The sequence below is a fragment of the Muntiacus reevesi genome, chromosome 19 (assembly GCF_963930625.1).
Source record: "Muntiacus reevesi chromosome 19, mMunRee1.1, whole genome shotgun sequence".
In the NCBI taxonomy this organism is placed as follows: Eukaryota; Metazoa; Chordata; class Mammalia; order Artiodactyla; family Cervidae; genus Muntiacus; species Muntiacus reevesi.
This window is the reverse complement of record NC_089267.1, coordinates 24,803,524-24,824,064: the sequence shown is the minus strand read 5'-3', so window position 1 is coordinate 24,824,064 and position 20,541 is coordinate 24,803,524. Positions and strand designations below refer to the sequence as shown.

At 37.9% G+C, this 20,541-nt stretch overlaps 1 protein-coding gene and 1 non-coding gene across 4 annotated transcripts in view; one reads left to right on the top strand and one right to left on the bottom strand.

The window, feature by feature from the left end:
* The window catches only part of RNF217 (ring finger protein 217), a 155,414-nt gene that overhangs the window by 7,501 nt on the left and 127,372 nt on the right, over nucleotides 1–20,541 (top strand). The window lies entirely within an intron of this gene.
* On the bottom strand, nucleotides 10,756–10,827 carry TRNAW-CCA (transfer RNA tryptophan (anticodon CCA)). Its single transcript has one exon. It is a non-coding gene; the product is annotated as a tRNA-Trp (tRNA).

Below are 20,541 nucleotides of genomic sequence, written 5' to 3'. Positions count from 1 at the left end.
ACACCAGCTAACTTTTTAGTAAACATATTACTATTCCTCCTCTTATGTTTATTTCAAAGTAATAAGAAACATTATTGTAATAAATTATTATTATAATTAAATTTTCTTAACATATTTCTTAGAGCTCTTTGTAATTGTTGTAAATAGAATATTAGTTAATGCTCTGCTTCTTTCAAAATTTTTATTACTTTTGTGCTTTTGCAAAAAAATATTCAAAAGAAAACATTTTGCTGACTGTGTTTGAATCATTCATAAAAATATGGCCAATCTTTAAAGGGTGACACTTTCAAGGAATTCTTTGTTCAACTTCACTTTGTCAGCAGAGTTTTATGTGATAAACTCATTGAACCTTCCCACATCAAGTTCTATTTTAAAAGAAAAATTCAGTGTCTTCAGGACAGTAATTCCTAGAATAACATTCTCTTTCAAAGTGATCACTACTATTTGCCCCATCAGTTTTCAGCAATTACACTTGAGCTTTGAAGTTTCCATAAATAACAACAACCATTAATTGAACACCTATATTTCAAGCATTTTTTATATTTATTGTGTTTTAGTTTCTGTTAATATGTTATTATGTTTCCATTTAGTGTATTTTATTATTTAATTTTAATTCCTTTGTGTATTAAATACTTATTACATACCAGGCACTGTTGTTGGTGTTGGAAACACAGAGAACTGAAACAGATAAAACCTCTTCCTCTATGGAGTTTATTTATTAGGCTGGCGGGAGATTGATAATAAAATAAGTAAATTATTTAGTACACTAGATATTATTTAGTATAATATAGTATACTATAAAGAAAGAAAAACAGGGAAGGGTGATAAGAAATATTGGGAAGGAGATTTTTCTTTATGTATTTGTAGTGTTTTTAGGAATTGTCAGGGAGGTGACTTTTGAGCAGAGATCTTCATGATGGCAGTGAGAGATCAAAACAAGAGGATATCTGAGGAAACAGTAAGTATAAAGTTCCAGAGACAGAAGCCTGCTTGGTGGGGGAGCTCCAGGAATGACAGAAAGATTCATATGGGTGAAGCATGTGGAATGAGGTGGCAAGCACTAAGAAGAAACCAGAAGGAGAAGTGGGAAAAGCTGATGTAAAGAGCTTTAAGGCCATAGAGAACTTGCATTTCCTCCGAAGGAGCTGGAAAGCGGTAAGGTGGTTTTGGGTTAATCAGATGTGACTTTACCTTTAAGAGAGAGAACTCTGACTCTCTGTGGAGAATACATCAAGGGAGTCAAGAGTGGAAGTAAGGGGGACTTCCTTGGCTGTTCAGGGGTTAAGACTTTGTGCTTCCAACGCAGGGGGCACAGGTTCGATTCCTGGTCAGGGACCGAAGATTCCACATGCTGTCTAGCCAAATAAAAGCCATTAAAAAAAAAAAAAAAACTTGGGGGAAAAAAAAGAATGGAAGTGATCAGTTAGAAGAATTTGGCAATAAGCCAGAGAGGAGATGTGCCAGCTCAGACCAGGGTGATTAGAGGTAGATACGGTTTGAACTGGTGGCATTTTGAATGTATTGTGACAATCAAGCTGAATGTGCTGATGACGAGGTGTGGGATAAGAGGAGAAGAGTCCAGACTGACTCAGGTTTTGAGCCCAAGCAATTAGAAGAATGGGTTTGCCATTTAATAAGGTGAGGAATACTGTAGGAGGACTTATTTTAAGGAGAATCAGGAGTTCGTGCGAAGTTCAAAAAGCTTGTTTAGACATTCATGAAAGGTTGGCAGTTGGCGTGTGGCATTCAGCAAAGAGACCTTAATAGGAGATGTAAATTTGAATCTTTCTGATACAGAGAAGATGTTTAAAGCCATGAGACCAGAGGAGGATTGAGTACTCGGTCTGGGCATCTCAGTGCTTGCAGATCCGGACCCTGGGACGTATGAAGGAGTAGGAAGGAGTCTGAAAGAGAGAGAGCAAGAAGGAAACCAAGGTAGTAGAGTGGTTAACGAGAGCCAAACAAAGATGGTGTTTTATAAAGGAAGGAAAAATCATTTTTGTCTAATATTTCTGATAGTTTCAGCAGGATAAGAGTTTACATTGACCATTGGATTTCCCAACAAGGAGATTATTTGTAAGTGTGAGTAGTGCTGTTTTCATTGGCACTGGTGGAGTTGACTTTCTGATTATAATGGGTTCAAGAAAACAGGAACAGCTCAATTTCTGTACTAAAGGTAGTAGAATGTGACATGAGGAAACTCAAGGTTAGCAAGGTTAAAGAACTTGTCCTAAATCACATAGCTCGGAAATGGCAACGGTGGGATTTCGGTTCCGTTTGGCTCTAAAACCCAAGGTCTTTGCATTTATTATCTTATTTATAAGTTAAATATGTTGATTTTACTTTAAAGTTGCTATCTGTATTGTACAAAGTCACAAGGCTTCCAGTCCAAGAAGAAACTTAATTACATGTTTTGAGGAAGTGGAAGTCTCTTGCCCAGATTTAGATCCAGAGAAAGATTTCAACCAAAGTCAGCTGCATCTTCATGTAAGAAAATCAAGAGGAATTGAGTTGAGAAGAGCTATGATTTAACTTACTATTAAGTTTTAATGGCAGCACACTCTCCTGTTTTCTTCCTAAGTCTTGACTGTGCCTCTTGTTTGCATTTGAACTTTTTCTTAAGTTACCATCTCTTAATGTTGGTATCTGCATGGTCATATGTTAAACCCTCCCTCTTCTCACATTGAAGTCCAAAAGAGAAAGGGGCAGCAGAGGATGAGATGATTAGACAGCATCACCGACTCAATGGACACAAATTTTTGCAAACTCCGGGAGATAGGGCAGGACAGAGGAACCTCACCTACTGTAGTCCTTGGGATTGCAAAGAGTCAGACACAACCTAGTGAGTGAACAACTCCTCACATTGTGAATTAGGCCTGGGACTATGTATTTCACTCCCATGGTTTCAGGTAACACCTATATGCTCTTGACTTCTAAATCTTTGCTTCTAGCCCGAATGACTTTTTCTCACCTACAGTACCATATTGCTGACTCTGTCTTTGTCATTTCCACCTGTATGTTCCATTCACAGCCACCTTAAACCTCCCAGAACTAACCTCCCTTTCCTCCTCTTCCTTCCTGCATCCCTAAAGCTTTGCTCTTCCTTTGGGGTTCCATGTTTCTCCATCAGTTATACCCAGGCCATCTTCGAGTTCTTTTCTTCCCTCACCTCCCACATCTCATTAATCACCAGTCACTAATCACTTCAGTCCTACCTCCTAAAATTATTTCTATCATCTTCTCTACTTTTCTCCATTTCCACTGGCACTTCCCTTACTCAGGCCTCTACCATTTCTCTCCTGGATTCCAACCACAGCTTCCTCCTTTGTTCAGGTGTTCCGATCTTGGCAATTTCCAATCTGTTCTTCACACTGCCGCCAAAGTTGTCTTGTAAGATACAAGACTGGTCTTGGCATTTCCCCTTTTTTGTCTTCCAGTCTGCTGCTTGCCTTTAGAATAGACTTTGAACATGGTTTGCATGTGCCTGGGTGAGCTAACTCCTATTTACCACTCTTGTTTCTCATCAACCCCCCTCAACCCCACCCCCATCTGTCCCTATAGATGTATTAAACTTATTTTTGTTCATTGAGTACTCTGTGACTCTCTTAATTATGAACCTTTAGTTTAGTGACGTGATTCTGTGTTAGCGGGATCTACTTTTTTCCCTTAATCCCCATCTCTGCCTCTTTCACACTGATTCATTCTAGTCTCAACTTAGACATTTCTTCCTTTGAGAATTCTTCTTGACCCCCTCTTATCTGGATTAAACATCCTTCCTGTGGTCTTTGACAACCCTTTGACTCACTGTAAGATTCTTCATATTTCACTGTATTTAAATTGCCTGTTTCCTGTTCCATGCTCCCATTAGACTACAAAGCTTGATGCATGTAGAGACCTTTTTCATTTTTTTTTTTCTGATTGATTTCTTAGCTCTTGGCATACTGTCCATGTGAAATGAGTATTTGTATAGTGGATTTATGTAGTTAGATTATAAATAACTAATTCATCAGAAGCTAGTTGTCAACATACAAAGTATTAGGATAGATAGCCAAGATGGTTTTTAACAGGAATATCTCAGCATTTCATTATCTTGCCTAAAATCCTGCAAACCCTTTCCTGTTGCTGTGATGAAAAGATTCTGGTTCATAACACTGCTGATGAGGTTTGGTCCCTGCTGCTCTCCTCAATCTCTTCTCCATCCCTCCAGCTCCAGTACTTTCCAGGCAAGTATCCTTTCCTTTGTTAATTTCTCCTCATCCTTCAGCTCTCAGCCTTCCTTGTTCTCCAGACTGAATCTGTCTCACCGTTTATGCTTTTAGAGTCCTTTTTACCCTGTAGTCATTTTTTTAATCCCCTTTTGTAATTATATGTTTGTGAGATGATTTGATATTTGATTAATTCTCTCTCCCTCCCCATATTATTTGAATTGCTTTTATAACTAGCAGTTAGCCCAGAGCCCAGTGTATAATAGTTACTCAACATATGTTTGTTAAAAGACTGAATGAATGATTGAGAGTAAATTATAGTATGTTCAGGTTGGTAGAAAAATTAAGGTAGATTTTGAACCTAGGATGTTTAGGTTGGTAGAGAAATTAAGATAGATTTTGAACCTGAATTTTTGATATGTTATTCCAGAGTAAATTTACATTTTTAATGCAATGGAGTGCTATGACCTGAGTCTTTATCTTGGCAACCAGTTTATCACTGAGATGCTTCTTTAATTGTGAAACCTATCCTGGTTTCGTGTCTTCTGCTTAACAGATTCCTCCAGAACCTGGGAACTTAGGAACAACCGTTTTATTTTGATCATGGCATGTAGGTCAGGAATTTGGGAAGGGCTCAGCTGGTAGTTCACACTTGGGGCTTCTGCTGTGGTGGTGGTCAGATGTCAGCTCACTTGTTTGGCTGGCAGCTGATGCTGGCTGGTGACAGGATGCTTGGCTGTGGCTGTTCACAGCAGTGCCAGCATGTAGCCTTGGTAAACCGTAGTCTCAGGGCAGTGGGCTTCTTACATGAAGGCTGGCCTCCCCAGGGCCAGAGTCTCAAGAAAGCCAGGTGGAGGCTGTCTTAACTCGGGAAGTCATTCAGCATCACTTGCCCTGGTGGCTCAGACGGTAAAGAATCTGCCTGCAATGCAGGAGACCCAGGTTCTGTCCCTGGGTGGGGAGGATCCCCTGGAGGAGGAAATGACAATCCACTCCATTATTCTTGCCTGGAGAATTCCATGGACAGAGGAGCCTGGTGGGCTACAGTCTATGGGGTCACGAAGAGTTGGACACGACTGAGCAACTAACACTTTCACTTTTTTACTTTCAACAGAAAGACACTTAGACCCACACCTTCATTATTTTGTGAATATGTATAAGAGTTCGGGGCCATATTTTTAAACCACCACACTACTTCAGACAAAAAAATCAGGAATGTTGTAATTTTAGGTAGTAAAGCTTTTGAGCCTGGATTTTAATTTGTTTTTAAAGTTTCATGTCTTATCAGTTATTTAATTACATATTTCCTATTCACATCATTGGGAGAAGGGCTTGGCAACCCACCGCAGTATCCTTGCCTGGAGAATCCCGTGGACAGAGAAGCCTGGTGGGCTACAGTCCATGGGGTTGCAAAGAGTCGGACACGACTGAGCGACTGACACATTCATATCATTATATTGATTAATGTACTTTGGTATTGTGGGAGTCTTGTGCTTTATCTTTGAATAATAATAAAGCTTTAAGCGAAGCTTATATGAAAGTCGTTGCCTTTTATTAATATTTATTTTTAATTATTTATTTGGCTGTGCTGGATCCTAGCTACTGTGCGCTTGGCTTTCTCTGTTTGCAGAGAGTGGGGCTCCTCTCTAGTTGGGGCGCTCAGTCTCCTCATTGTGGGGGCTTCTCTTGTTGCAGAGCACAGGCTCTGGGGCACTCGGGCTTCGGTAGTTGTGGCATGAGGGCTTAGTTGCTCCACGGCGTGTGGCATCCCCCAGGACCAGATCAAACTCCTGTCCCCTGCATTGGCAGGCAAATTCCTACCCACTGTCCACCAGGGAAGTCCAAACATTGTTTCCTTTTAAGCTTAAGTATTTTAGATAATTTCATTGTAACTGAATATTTTGAGATCAGGGTCAGCTTCTAATTATATCTGATTATTAACACCATTTATGTTCATTATTATTAACATAATATTATGTTAATTATCAGTAACTGATTATTAACACCCCTTATTCTACATAATATAATTTCTATCGTATCAAAATTTTAGCTTCACTAGTGATTAAAATATCATTTGAAAAGATTGAATACCTTGCTGGATAAAAAGAATTGATGTAACGGAAAGTTTTTGTGGTGCAGGGATATTCTGTACAGAAATTGTTATTTTTAATGATACCTGAGAATTAACCACTCTAGTTCATGTTTGTTAAATTGACTCGCTGTTGGATTTTTATTGTTTATGATATTCTAGTTTGGCTGATTTTATCATGCAGGTAGTGTCCTCTCACAGAGGTAGCCCTTACATCTGCAGAAGCAAGTATGTTGTGCTCAGAAATGTCCTGGTTGAGGATCTGTGCTCCCTGAAAAGGAGGAGGTGTATTGCTTTCATGGTGTGCCTTTTTTCATTTTCCCCAGCTCAGGTAACTAAATTCTGCACTTATTCATTCATGTGAGTGACTAATCCCTTTTTAAATCTTCCAAAGCTGTTTGCCTCAATGGTATTCTCTACTGTAAGGTTCAGAGGCTAATTATAGGCTACCTAGCAAATTACTTCCCCTTTTGTGGTGTTGATTCTTGCCTTATTTCCTCACTCAATTATTGGCCATACTCAGCGTTCCTGAAGCTCTGAGATGTAAGGACCAGTCAAATCACCAGGGCTTTTCCCTCTGGTTGCTTAACCAGCTTAATTTTAAACAGCAGGTAAAATAAAACAGTTATAGTGTTTCCCTAGCGTTTTGTTTCCTTTGACAATGCCATTTTCCCTAATGTTTAGAGTTTAGTTTATTACTAGTTTATGTCTAATTAGAGCCGTTGAATCAAATCCGAAATGACTTTGCTATGGCTTGATCTTAGTACACCATGTTTGTATGAACATGTGACTTTGGTGGGGAAAGTGAATTTCCTTCATTAGTTCTACAGAGAGTAGGACTTTTTTTTTTTTTTTTTTTTCTGCTTGAGATGTCCATGGTGGGAAATGATTGGTGCAATTCCAAGGGTTCTAATTTAATCCTGCTTAAGAATTGATGCTTTTGAACTGTGGTGTTGGAGAAGATTCTTGAGAGTCCCTTGGACTGCAAGGAGATCCAACCAGTCCATCCTAAAGGAGATCAGTCCTGGGTGTTCATTGGAAGGACTGATGCTGAAGCTGAAACTCCAACACTTTGGCCACCTGCTTCGAAGAGCTGACTCATTTGAAAAGACCCTGATGCTGGGAGGGATTGGGGGCGGGAGGAGAAGGGGATGACAGAGGATGAGATGGTTGGATGGCATCACCTACTCAATGGACATGAGTTTAAATAAACTCCGGGAGTTTGTGATGGACAGGGAGGCCTGGCGTGCTGCGGTTCATGGGGTCGCAAAGAGTCAGACACGACTGAGCAACTGAACTGAACTTAACTGAACCATTAACTTCATGTTTTTTTCCCCCTTATGTTACCATTTTCCTCAGGATTGTTTGTGAAACACTTCGAAAATAACGGGCTCCTGAAAATAAAAGAAATATTCTCTTTGTTCAATGTTCTGGTGCTTTATGCCAGGAGTGTGTGTGTGTGTGTGTGTGTGTGTGTGTAGGTCTCAAGTTTGTGTGCTACAAGAAGATTGTGTGCTCATTTTGATTTATAAAAATCTAAGTATAGTCATTTCCAGGTGAATTCTCATATTTCGGGTTTAGTTTGAGTCAATCTTAGTCCCTGGTGTTTACCTTTTTCCTGCTGTTAGGTTTTAATATGTCTCACTGTGAGTCACTGAGGGCTTTACTCTTAAGATAAAGGGAGAGTTTAGAGGAATGCTTGAAAAGAAAACATGTGAAACAATAGTAAGTCTTTTCCCAAGAGTTTGAGTTTGCTTCTTTTTTTTTTTTTTTCTGAAAAATACTGTTTGTCCAGATATGCTCTTCTCTTTAAAACTCGCTACAGACTTAGAAAACTTGAAAACAGAATTTTCAATCTTGCTTAAAAATCATCCAAATGAATTGCTTTCAGAGAGTTTTGACCCATTGGTTTAAAAAATAGCACTTTATGATTAGCTCCAAGAATAGTTGATTGACGCTATAGTTAGGAAAGATATACCTCACTAACTGAATTTCATCAGCAATCTTTGAATGCTTGGTAGATGAAACATGAAAAGAAGTGTAATGACTTAGTAAACATAGGGAGCGGGGTATTTTTTTTGCCTGTCTGTGTCTCTGTGTGGTGCTTATTCAGTTAACACCATCATTAAAACAGTGTATCAAAATAGACTGAACATAGAGCTTAGAGACCCAGTGTCACTGAATGTCAGAGATTTCTAAAATTACGAATACTGTTTCTAACTCACTGTTTTCACAATTACTAATGATTCTATTAGTGATGATAAGACATTTTGCATCATTAATTAATAAAGTAAAATTGAGACTCAGTTGTTTAAAAAAATCACTGGAACTTTTGGATTCTTTTTACAATCTAGATGGGTTGGCCAAAACCCTGTTGATTTGCTCAGGGTGCGAATAAAGAAAGGTCAAGCGGGCAGTCCTGTCTCGGGCTGGCTAATGACATAACACTGATCTGGGGCCATAAATTACCCTTCACCCCACGTGGTCATGTTGTAAAGTGTCTGCTTCTGATCAGAAGACACGATGGAAGAATTACTATTAATCTCACCACCACTTCTGGAAAAACAAATGGAAACACATATACTGCTAGATATTTAGTGAGCTGCAGAGACTTTTACACAGAGAAATCTTTTCCAGTGCATAAGACTTTCCTTTCTTCTACTGTAGTCACACTGCAGAAGGTCAGTTCTCTAATAACTCAACTGATTGAAGGCAATCAAAAGCGAGGGGAAGCTAGAACTTTCTTATTAAAAACATTCTCTGAGCGCAGAATATTTGTTTAGCAGCCTGCTGATCACTTGAGAAGATGTAGTCTATGATCCATCCTCTTACCAAGTGTAGAAATTCAGAAAGTGAAAAGTAAGGTGTCCAAGCAAAAGGTTAGGGAAAGTTTATAACTACATTGTGTGATGCTGGTTGTTGACTTAAGTGGTTCTAGGAAGAAGCTGTGTTGATGGGAGTAGAAAAAGTTGAAGCTCGGCTAGTTTATACAAAGTACTAGTTGATACTCATGAAACGTAGGAGAAGGGAGTTCGAGGTGGGATGTGTCTTCAAGTGAGATGGAGTGAGCAGGTGAATGTTTACAGGCTCAGTCGCTCGGTTGTGTCTGACTCTGTGATCCTATGAACTGTAGCCCGCCAGGCTTCTCTGTCCATGGAATTCTCCAGGCAAGAGTACTGGAGTAGGTTGCTATTTCCTTCTCCAAAATAAAGTGAAGTCGCTTAGTTGTGTCCGACTCTTTGCGACCCCATGGACTGTAGCCTACCAGGCTCCTCAGTCGATGGAATTTTCCAGGCAAGAATACTGGAGTGGGTTGCCATTTCCTTCTCCAGGGGATCTTCCCCACCCAGGGATCGAACCTGGGTCTCCCGCATTGCAGACAGATGCTTTTACTGGCTGAGCCACAAGGGAAGTCTCAAAATAAAGAGGAAGGGTGAAAGTGACCGTGGCTAGAGAGAGGGGCTTAGAAGGGCAGTAGGGCAAATAGGAGTGGAGAGGTGCAGCTGGATGGTGAGCAGGAGTCCGGGGCACGGAGGTCTCGGTGCCAGGCAGAGCACACGGTGTGTGCGCTGAGCAGACCCCCAGGGGTGCTCTGTCTCAGGGCAGGGGCAGCGGGAGCCCACGGGTCATGGCTCATGAGCGAGATGAGATCGCAGAGAGCTCTGAGGCCCCTCTGTGGAATGGGTACTTTCTCCTGTGATACGAAGTCATCGGAAAGTTGAGTGACGCTGTCAAATGATAGTTAGTGCTTCAAAAAGAGCCTGGCTTCCCTGTGGAGAATAAACTGTATTTGAGGGTGGGGTGTGGCAGAAGAGAACCAGGGCAATGGATTAGGCGGCTGCTGCAGCAGTCCAGGGCAGAGATGAGCGGTCTGGGTTACTGTGGAAATGGTTCCATCTCTTGTCCCATCACTCACCTGGCCTTTGGTTTTCAAAGGTGTAGGGAGTTCTTCGCCTTTGGTCCAGCAGAATGTCCTGCCAGTCTTTGTAGCCTTTGATGTTCAGAGGTCCATGTTGTATTGGGTTGACCAAAAAGTTCATTTGGGTGGTTTTCCCCTAAGATCTTATAGGAAAACTCCAATGACCTTTTTGGCCAACCCAGTATAACTGCAGCTGCCATCTTTATCTTTTCAAGCCACGTGTGATTAAGTGCTGTTCAGCTTGATCCCCTCTCATGTCTTGCCTGCCTGAATGTGTTTTTTGTTTAATTATTTGGTCCAGAGACACCATGGAGAAAAATCACTGGCAGAAAAATATGAATTTGGAAACCTCATTACTGATTGTCAGAATTGGTTTATTAAAGAAGTTGAGCTTTCCTCTGCTACCAAAGTGAAAGTGAAGTCGCTCGGTCATGTCCAACTCTGTGCAACTCCATGGACTGTGGCCTACCAAGATCCTCAGTCCATGGGATTTTCCAGGCAAGAATACTGGAGTGGGTTGCCATTTCCTTCTCCTGGGGATCTTCCCAACCCAGGGATCGAACCCGGGTCTCCTGCATTGGAGGCAGACGCTTTACCATCTGAGCTACCAGGGAAGCCCAAGTCTTTTGCAATTTGCTGTTCTTAGTCTTTGCTCACTTGATACTCAACAGTTTGCCTACATCACTTTTTAAAACAAATAGAAACTCCCACCCTCTCCTTCCCACAAATAACAGAGGTCTTATGGGTCCACCTTCAGTGTTGAGAGGAAGTTAGAATTATTTTGTAATTCTACTTAGTTCTTGTCCTTACGGTTTTGAATTGTTTTGAATGACCGTCCTTTCCTTCAATGAATTCCTATGTAATCACACACGTTCATCTCTTACTCCTAATTCTTGTCTTTGTTACTGTAACAGAGTTCCCTTTAGGTGTCAGTTCCATTGCCTCTACCTTTAACGGCAGAGGCCCTGGGGTCATAACTTCACTGTACAGTGATTGTTTTATTTTGATTGTGGTTGTTCTTTTCTTTGTTTTAATAAGGGCACTTTGATAAAGTAATTACTTAAACAGAGATTTACTTCGCTGATTTTATGCTGAGTAACTGAGTTTCCCCTCCCTTCTGTATGAACCTTCATTTGTTTATTTCAGAGTTCTAAAGTGTTTCTTCTCATTACATTCTATTATTCATCATGGAACCAGTATTGTTTCAGTTGGAGGCAATAAAATATTGATGTGGTTTTTAAATTATTTTTGAGAAAGCCTCAAGTACTTATCTTTAAAATAGATTTGTCCCGTGTGTGGGTTGTATACATTTTAGAAGATTATAAACCATATGCATTGGTATCATGACAGATTTTTTAGTTATCTTGCTGTATAACAATTAGCCCTGGGTGAAAGTTTACTCAATTTAAAATATTTTCAACTAGATAGTGTGAACAATTACAGGTATCAGGTAGCATCTTGGAGTACTTTAATGTTTATAAAACAATTTGAGAAAAATTTAAGTAGTTAGAAACGTTGGACTTTATATTTTATGTTTAGAACATCCATTAAGTGTCTAATACCCAATTTCTATTTGTTGTGAGGAATTTAGCTCTTTTTTTCTCTAGATTAATCTTCTTGTCAAGAAGAACTCATTTCAAGGTGGATTCATTGTTTTTCCTCTATAAATATGAATGAGTTTTAATTTTGGATCTCAGCACTTTAACGTTTTTCCTTAGAAGTACCTATTTTATTGAAAAATGAAAGCTAGTTCATAAAGTGATACATGATAAACTTTAATATTTATCTCACTTTATAGATACTTCTATAGCAAAAATGTGGTTGATACCTCAAAAATTCCATAGTCAAAACCCTATCCCCAACCACACGCTCAAAAAATTCCTGCATTGCATTTTGTATATATTGATTACACAGTATCTCGTTATATATTTCACGTAATAGTTTCTAACCATTGCCATCTTGTAGACTTAATAATCTATTAATATTTACATAAGATGTTATGGTAGATTCTGCTTGAAAAACAAATTAAAAATTATTTTACCTACTTACCTATTCTCTCAAGGCTTTAAAAATTTCAATATGACATGTAAACACATGTTTACCAAGTCGTCTTGGGTAGACCATTGATAAAGTTGTAAAGAAAACAATATCAAAAGTTGATGACATTATAGTATGTGAAAGTTATTTACTTAGTTTCTGATGAGCAGAATGAAAATGGGTTTGTATTACTCAAATGTTTTCTTTGAATAAGATTTAAGAACTGTGAAGGGAAGTCATTCATCCTTCCTTGGCTTGCAGGTTTATTGTCTGGTGAGGAAAGGGAAGAAACATATAACTGTCAGAGTGGAAGGACCATTTTAGAAAGACTTTGTTTCGAAGGAAAAGACAAGCTTTCTATATAATATCTGTTCATCATCACTTCAGCATCCCCTGTTTCCAAATAGAGTGTCCTAAGTTGGTAGACTTGATAGTTCATGGATTATCTTCAGAAGGGTTATAAGTGCCATTCATTAAAATGAAAAGGAAGAAGTTCCTTAAGCTTATAAGGATGCATCAAAAACTTAAAGTAAATATCAACTTAGCAGTGAGACCTTAGAAGCATTTTCACTAAATTAGAAAAATGCACTGATTCTTGCTGTCACTGTTACTGTTTAGCTTTACTGTATAGGTCCTAACAGGTGTAATATGAAACAGACAAATATATAATCTGAAAAAAATAATGTTATTGTCTAAAAATGATCATTATTTTTAGACAATAAGATTACCTACATAAAATGTCCAGGAGAATCTGGAGATAAAATGTTAGAACCAATGAGAGTATTATTTTTGCTGGATATAGGAGTAGACCATGGAAGTCTTGGTGTACTATTTACCAGCCAGAACCAGTGAGAAAAAGAAATTATCTTCAAATAGATACCTAGAAGTAAATCTGAAGACATGCATGATCTTGACAGAGAAAATTATTAATCCTTGAGGGAAATAAAAGAACAAGTGAATTAAGACGGAGATATGTCCCACTGAATGGAAAGATAGAATGTCATAAAGATGTCAGTTTTCCTGAATTAATCTATAAATTTAATGCATATCAAGAGATTTATTTAGTATGTGTAGAAGAATAAATGTCCAAGATGAACAAAGAAAATTTTGAATAAGTAAGAAGGGCACATTTGACCCAGTAAATAGCAAGGTGTATTTTAAAGAAAAGTTGATTAAGACAGTGGGGTGTTTTTATAGATATAGTCAAACCCATGAAACAGAAAAAAGAGTTTAGAATGAAACCTAGTTGTATACGGCGACTTGGGACATAATGAGATTGCCCTATGAGTCAATGAGGACAGAATAGATATTTTAGTAAATGTGCAAGGATGATTGGCTTTCCACCTAAAAATTAAGTAAGATTCTTTTTCTCAACACATGAAGAAATGAAGTCTGATATGTTAAAGCTCTACATGTGTAAATAAAATTTAAAGTCTATTTTAGTAGAATAGATTTACAGATGTCTCTATAACCTTATACGGAAAGATTTTTCAGGCAGCATCTGAAAAACACAACTCTAAATGAAAATTGCTGTTTGATTCCATCTATATGAAGAATCTCTGAGGGAGGAAAATGTTACTCTAAATTAGGGTAAAGGTCAGTTCACACCCTGGGAAAATTATTTTCTAAAATACAGAACTCAAGAATTATTATCCATTCTATATCCATTATGTAGAAAAACTCTTACAAATCAATTTAAAAAAGACTAATTACTCATTGGAAAAATACAAAATTTAATGACATAAGTGGCCAATAAATGTATACAAAAATTCATTTTCATCATTAGGATACATTATGATTCATACTAATGGGGAAAGCACAGATTAGCAACAACAAAACAAGGTAACATTTGGGTCTTAAAAGTGGCAAGATCAAAAAATCTGATGGAAACCAAGTGCTGGTTAGTATGTGGGGTAATGGGATGTTTGTGTTCATCCCAAAAGCTGATTCATTTCAGTTGCGTCTGACTCTTTGTGATGCCATGGACTGGAGCCCGCCAGGCTCCTCTGTCCATGGGATTCTCCAGGCAAGAACACTGGAATCGGCTGCCATTTCCTTCTCCAGGGGATCTTCCCAATCCAGGGATTGAATCCACATCTCCTGCATTGACCGGTGGGTTCTTTACCACTAGTACCACCTGGAAATTTAGACACTACTTGTTCCCATAAGACTCTTGTCTCTACATCGCGAATTGATTGCTTCCAATTGAAGGTTAGGTGGAAGCTCCTCAGTGCACAGTTAAATTGATTTTTAACAACATTTTTATTAAAATATGCTCCACATATCATACAATTTAAAGTATATAATGAAATGTTATTTAGTATATTCACCGAGTGGTAAAGCCATTACCAGTCTAATTTTAAAACGTTTTATTTAGTTCTCTGTTAAAGAAATCCCATACCCATTAGCAGTCACTTCTTGCCCCCTCCAAATCCTTCCCAGGCCTGAGAAACCATTGATAAAAAACTTTCTCTCTGTACAGATTTGCATATTCTGGATATTTCATGTAAATGGAATTCTGTAATATGTGGTGTTTTGTGACTGACAGATGAATTTTGAAATACAAAATTTCTATTGCACTGCAATCAGGATCCACAAAATGCTGATAGTTTGAGCTTAGAAAGAATGTCAGCTGAAGAATTGTGTGGAAATGGACATTTTGCTTCTAGTTTTAATTTTTAGCAATATAAGACTATAGAGCAGCTTGACATGACTTGTTATTCCAATGGTAATTGTCAAAATGATTTTACTGTAGAGTAACTCTTGAATACAGGTACTGTGGTTAAGTGTGATTTTAGGTTGAATTCATTAGTAAACGCTAAGCTTTGTCCAACTCTTTGCGACCCCATGTACTGTAGCCCACCAGCCTCCTCTGTCCATGGGATTTCCCAGGCAAGCGTACTGGAGTGAGTTGACATTTCCTCCTCCAGGGGATCTTCCCCACCCAGGGATCGAAACTGGGTCTCCTGCATTGCAGGCAAATTCTTTACCTCTGACACACCAGGGAAGCACTTAGTAAACATCAGGTTTTCAGCAAAATCTAATTTCCGATGGTGGTTGAAGGTGGTTCTTGTCATTCAAAAAAAAAAAAAAAAAAATTCAGCCCTAATCAGAGCTAAAAAAAATTGCAATTAAATTTTACCACTGTTAGTGTGGTAACATCACACTACTGTGTGGTAAGTCAGGATATTCAGCTTCTTTATCTGACAAAATGCACAGAGCTAACCATAGTTAACTTCATGAAAGCAAATTAATTCCACCGTTAACACTGCTGGTTAATAACATAATGCTGTTGTTGTTTAATCACTAAGTCATATCTGACTCTTTGCGACCCCATGAACTACAGCACACCAGGCTTCCCTGTCCTTCACTATCTCCCTGAGTTTGCTCAAACTCATGTCCATTGAGTCAGTGATGCCATCCAACAATCTCATCCTCTGTCTCCCCCTTCTCTTGCCTTCAGTCTTTCCCAGCATCAGGGTCTTTTCCAGTGAGTCGGCTGTTGGCATCAAGTGGCTAAAGTATTTGAGCTTCAGTTTGAGCATCAGCCCTTCCCAATGAATATTCAGGACTGATTTCCGTTTTTTCACAAAGTACCTGCTAATGAATAAAACAGTGAGTAATCCTAGCCTTTAAATGCATTAAATTTTCACTAGCTTTGTAAATTTGACAAACTCAACCTTTTTTTATTTATGTTTATTTTGGGGACAAATCCATTGTATTACATATTAGCAGATTCCACTTCAGATGTTACTGAATTTATGTTTTCTCAACTTCTTTAAAAATATCCTTGCCTATGGTTTGTTTCATGCAGATTGTTCATACAAGGCTAATTTTCCTATCACTTCAAAGAGCATTGACTCCTCTGAAAACAATAAGTTGTATCTGTATACCTATTGGCATGTAAGGAGATAAGGAAAATGACAAATCATTTGGTTTTGTTTTTATTTTTTATTTTATTTTTTTGATTTTTAATACTTGTTTTTTTTTAAATCATTTGTTTTTAAATCGACTGTTAACATTGCATCCCGTTTCTTGAACTCTTGTGAATAGTGTTCTTACCAAAAGGCTTAGTTTTAAATGAGTTTATTTTCTCTAGAAACATATCTTTGACAGCTACCACATAATGTAATTTGTTTAATATGCAGTTGGTAAGCAGCTTTCTTTGCTTGTCTAACAAATATACCATTTGCCCACTTAACTTTGGTGGCAACCTCATTTTATTTTTATATTTTTTGAGGAAATTCTTCTGTAATAGGATATTCTGTTTAGAATTTTCTGATTTTTCTGAAGCTTTCATATGAGTTGGAGAAATTGTGATGAGTGCATAGGCTGGGGTAATGTTGACATATAGTGTATTCTTTTAGCATAGCTATGGTGTTGCTACATAACAAACAAAATGTGTTGCCATCTAATTCAGTAACAAAATAATCAACTCTATGCCTTCCGTTCCAAGTCCAATTAGTCTCCTTTTGCATTGATAATAAGAAAATAAAATGCATAGTATAGTGATACACGTGGCACTTGAAATATTGTCAAGTTATAACCCTATCATTGTGATCCATGGAGTTCTGTGCAACAGTGGGGAATCAATAAAATGTCACATATAATCTCTTACCACAACAACTCAACTCAGTCATTGTTGAGCAAAAGCAGTCATACACAGTGAGGATATGCTGAGTATGGCTAGATTCCAATAAAACTTTATTTGTGGACACTGAAATTTGAATTTGGCGTAATTTTCTTATATCATAAAATATTATTTTTCTTTTGATTTTTCTTTTCAACTATTTAGATATGTAGACATCACTGTTTGCTCATGGGCTATAAAAATAGCCAACAGTAAAAAAAAAAAAAAAGAAAGAAAGAAAAAAAGTAGTCAACAGGCCAGATCTGGCCCATGTATCAAATAGTTCTTTGAACTCTGTCCTACATCATTGATTTTTCCCTTTATTGAATCTTTCTCATCAGCATTCTCTATTATTGTTCTTTTCTTTAAAAACAACAACAGCAAAAAATAAATAAATAGAAAAGCCCTCATATGGCTTGCATTTTCCTTTGTAGCTAGTATTCCTTTCCTCCACTCTCCTTACAGTCAATTCTTTGCAAAAGTTGTCTATACTCCTCATCTCGTATTTCCTTTCTTTTCATTTTTTCTTGAACACACTTCAGTCAAGCTTTCCCTCTACCTCTCCACTGTAACTGCGCTTGTAAAGGTCACCATTGACCTTGATATTGCTTAATCTAATGGCCATTTTTTCGCTCTAACGTTACTTAATTTCCTAACGATATTTGACGTAATCGATCATTCCCTCCCTTTTGAAACATTTTCTTCACTTTACTTGAAGGACCCCAGTCTCTTGATTTTTTTTTTCCCCTTCTACTCTGGATATTTCTTTTATAATGCTTTCTTAATTCTTTCTCATCTGCAGTTAGTAGAAGCAGGAGACACAGTGGGTCTGCGAGGGGGGAGTCAGTCACAAAGAGCTCTGTCTGTAATCAAGGGCAGGGGACTTGAGCCTTTATCCTGCAGGCAGTGAATGTCATTTAAGCAACAGTGTTCTACATTTTAGAAAACGAATTACTCTGCTTGGCCTATAAAGAGTTGCAGAAGGGTAGGGGAGCCTGATGGGGGAGGAAGAAAAAGGGAGGCTAGAAGAAATGATAATTTTTAAGTGTTACCTAGAAAACAATTATGTAAGGAATATGTGTGTGTTATAAATATGTATATGCATCTTTTTATTATGAAAAAATTCATACATAAAATATGGACAGAGTCATGTAGTCCCCATGTGCCCATCACCCAACTTCAATAGTTAGTGACTCGTTACCAATCTTTTTCTCTCTCCATTCCCACTAACTTCCCCTCCTTTTGTTATTTTGAAACAAATTCCAGACATAATTTCATCTTCAGATATCTCAGTATGTATCTCTATAAAGACTTTCTTTTAAGCATAACCAGAATATATTATTATACCTAAACAATGAACAATACTTTCTTAATATCACCATGTATCTAGTCCATGTTCAAATTTCCATTTGTCTCGAAATTGCCATAATTCACAAGCTTGTAAGTGAAATAACCAAGATTGCCCAGGCTTCTGGCCCCAAATTTCCCTCAGTTCCAATTGCTGCTTCCAATTTGGAGAAAGACTTCGTTACTAGCATGGCTTTAATAGGTACCAGAAATTTCTACAATCTACTTTTAAATTGTTTTGCAGCTAATGTATCCTGAGCTGCCTGGTGTTTTCATCAGTGTTCGCGATGCTATGGTAGGCAGTTGTGTGGCATTACATTTCTAATTACACTTTCAGCTTTTTAAGAATAAGAATTATACTTGAGAGTTTATACCTGTACTTGACTGTGAATTTTATAGCTCTGTGACTGACTGTTGGCAGCCTCAGGGATTTAGAGCTCACCGCCTGAAAGAAGTAGCATTGAGATAGTCAAGGATACAGTATGAGAATTTCTGATGGTCTAGGGGTGTAAAATGTCATTTGTAAATCCAGGCTGCTAGCGTTATGCAAAACTATTATATTAAGTACTCAGATATTACCTAAGGAAAACTCAATTTCCATTAAGAAATAATTGAAACAAGATTACTGCTAATTCTGAAGTGTATTTAGAACCTTGAGTAGGACGATGTTTGTGACTCGTTATTTGTACATTTATTTTCTTGACACAATTCTTTAAGTTAATGTGGTTTTATTGCCTTGTGGTACCCATCCAAAACATTCTGCACTCTTTCCTTGAGAGATACTAATTCTTGGATTTTATTGAATAGTTTATCAATATAGTTTCACCACAAATACATTTGAAAAAATTCACCTAAACAGTATTGCTTATTTTTGCCTAATTCACCTTTATATAAATGCAAACATTTATATAGTATTTTATGCTATGGTTTTTAAATTCAAAGTTAAATTCCTGAGGTTCATCCACATTGAAGTGTGTGACAGCAATTTGCTTGCTCTCATTGCTGTTTTGTAGTTCATTGTATGAATAAATCCCGGTTTACTCAGACACTTTACTATTGATAAACATCTGAACTGTTTTTGGTGTTGTGGTTTACTGTTTCTGTTACAGACAATACACTCATACAGGAATTTCTGCAGAGTTTATGTCCAGGAAAGGTATTGATGCTGCTTCATACGAATGGGCATCTTTATTTATATTTTATTTTTTTGAATTTTTCTGATTAGCTTTATTTGTGAAATGCAGTAATACAGTTCTTTTTTTTTTTTTTTCATACATTGATATGAATCAGCCATGGATTTACATGTGTTCCCCATCCTGAACCCCCCTCCCACCTCCCTCCCCATCCCATCCCTCTGGGTCATCCTAGTGCACCAGCCCTGAGCACTTGTCTCATGCATCAAATCTGGACTGGCGATCTGTTTCACAATTGATAATGTACAGGTTTCAATGCTATTCTCTCAGATCATCCCACCCTCGCCTTCTGCCGCAGAGTTCAAAAGTCTGTTCTATACATCTGTGTCTCTTTTTCTGTCTTGCATATAGGGTTATCGTTACCATCTTTCTAAATGAATGGATGGTAACTTGACTTGCTTGACTTGCTATTGCCAGATTGCCAAGGTCGTTGTGACAGTTTTTACTTACTCTCACAACTGATGAAGGTTCTTGTTGCTTCATAACCTCAACAGCACTTTGTAGCATCATACTTTAAGTTTTCAACCAATCTCATGGGTATGAAAAAAAAAAAAACTTCATAGTTTAATGTGTGCGTGACACTGAACTTTTTTTTTAACTTTATGGTTCATGTTTTCTTTGAGGTGCCTTTTTACATTTAGCACATTTTTCTTTGTCTCTTGGGTTACTTGTCTCTTCCTTATTGATTCATAGGAGTTCTATTTTTTTTTTTCCCCCAGTGGGTTTTGTCATACATTGATATGAATCAGCCATAGAGTTACACTTATTCCCCATCCCGATCCCCCCTCCCACCTCCCTCTCCACCCAACTCCTCTGGGTCTTCCCAGTGCACCGGGCCCGAGCACTTGACTCATGCATCCCACCTAGGCTGGTGATCTGTTTCACCCTAGATAATATACATGCTGTTCTTTCGAAAAGGAGTTCTATTTTTATACTCAGAGTACCAATCCTTTGTTAGTTATGTGTATGACCAATATCTTTCCCCAGTTCATCCATGGCTTTCCTTTTGTTATTTTTATTATTTTTTTTAATGAAGAATTTTAAAATTTTCTTTAATCTATTGCAATCTGATTTCTGTCCCCACCATTGTACTGATACTGCTCTGTTGAAAGTAAGCTCTG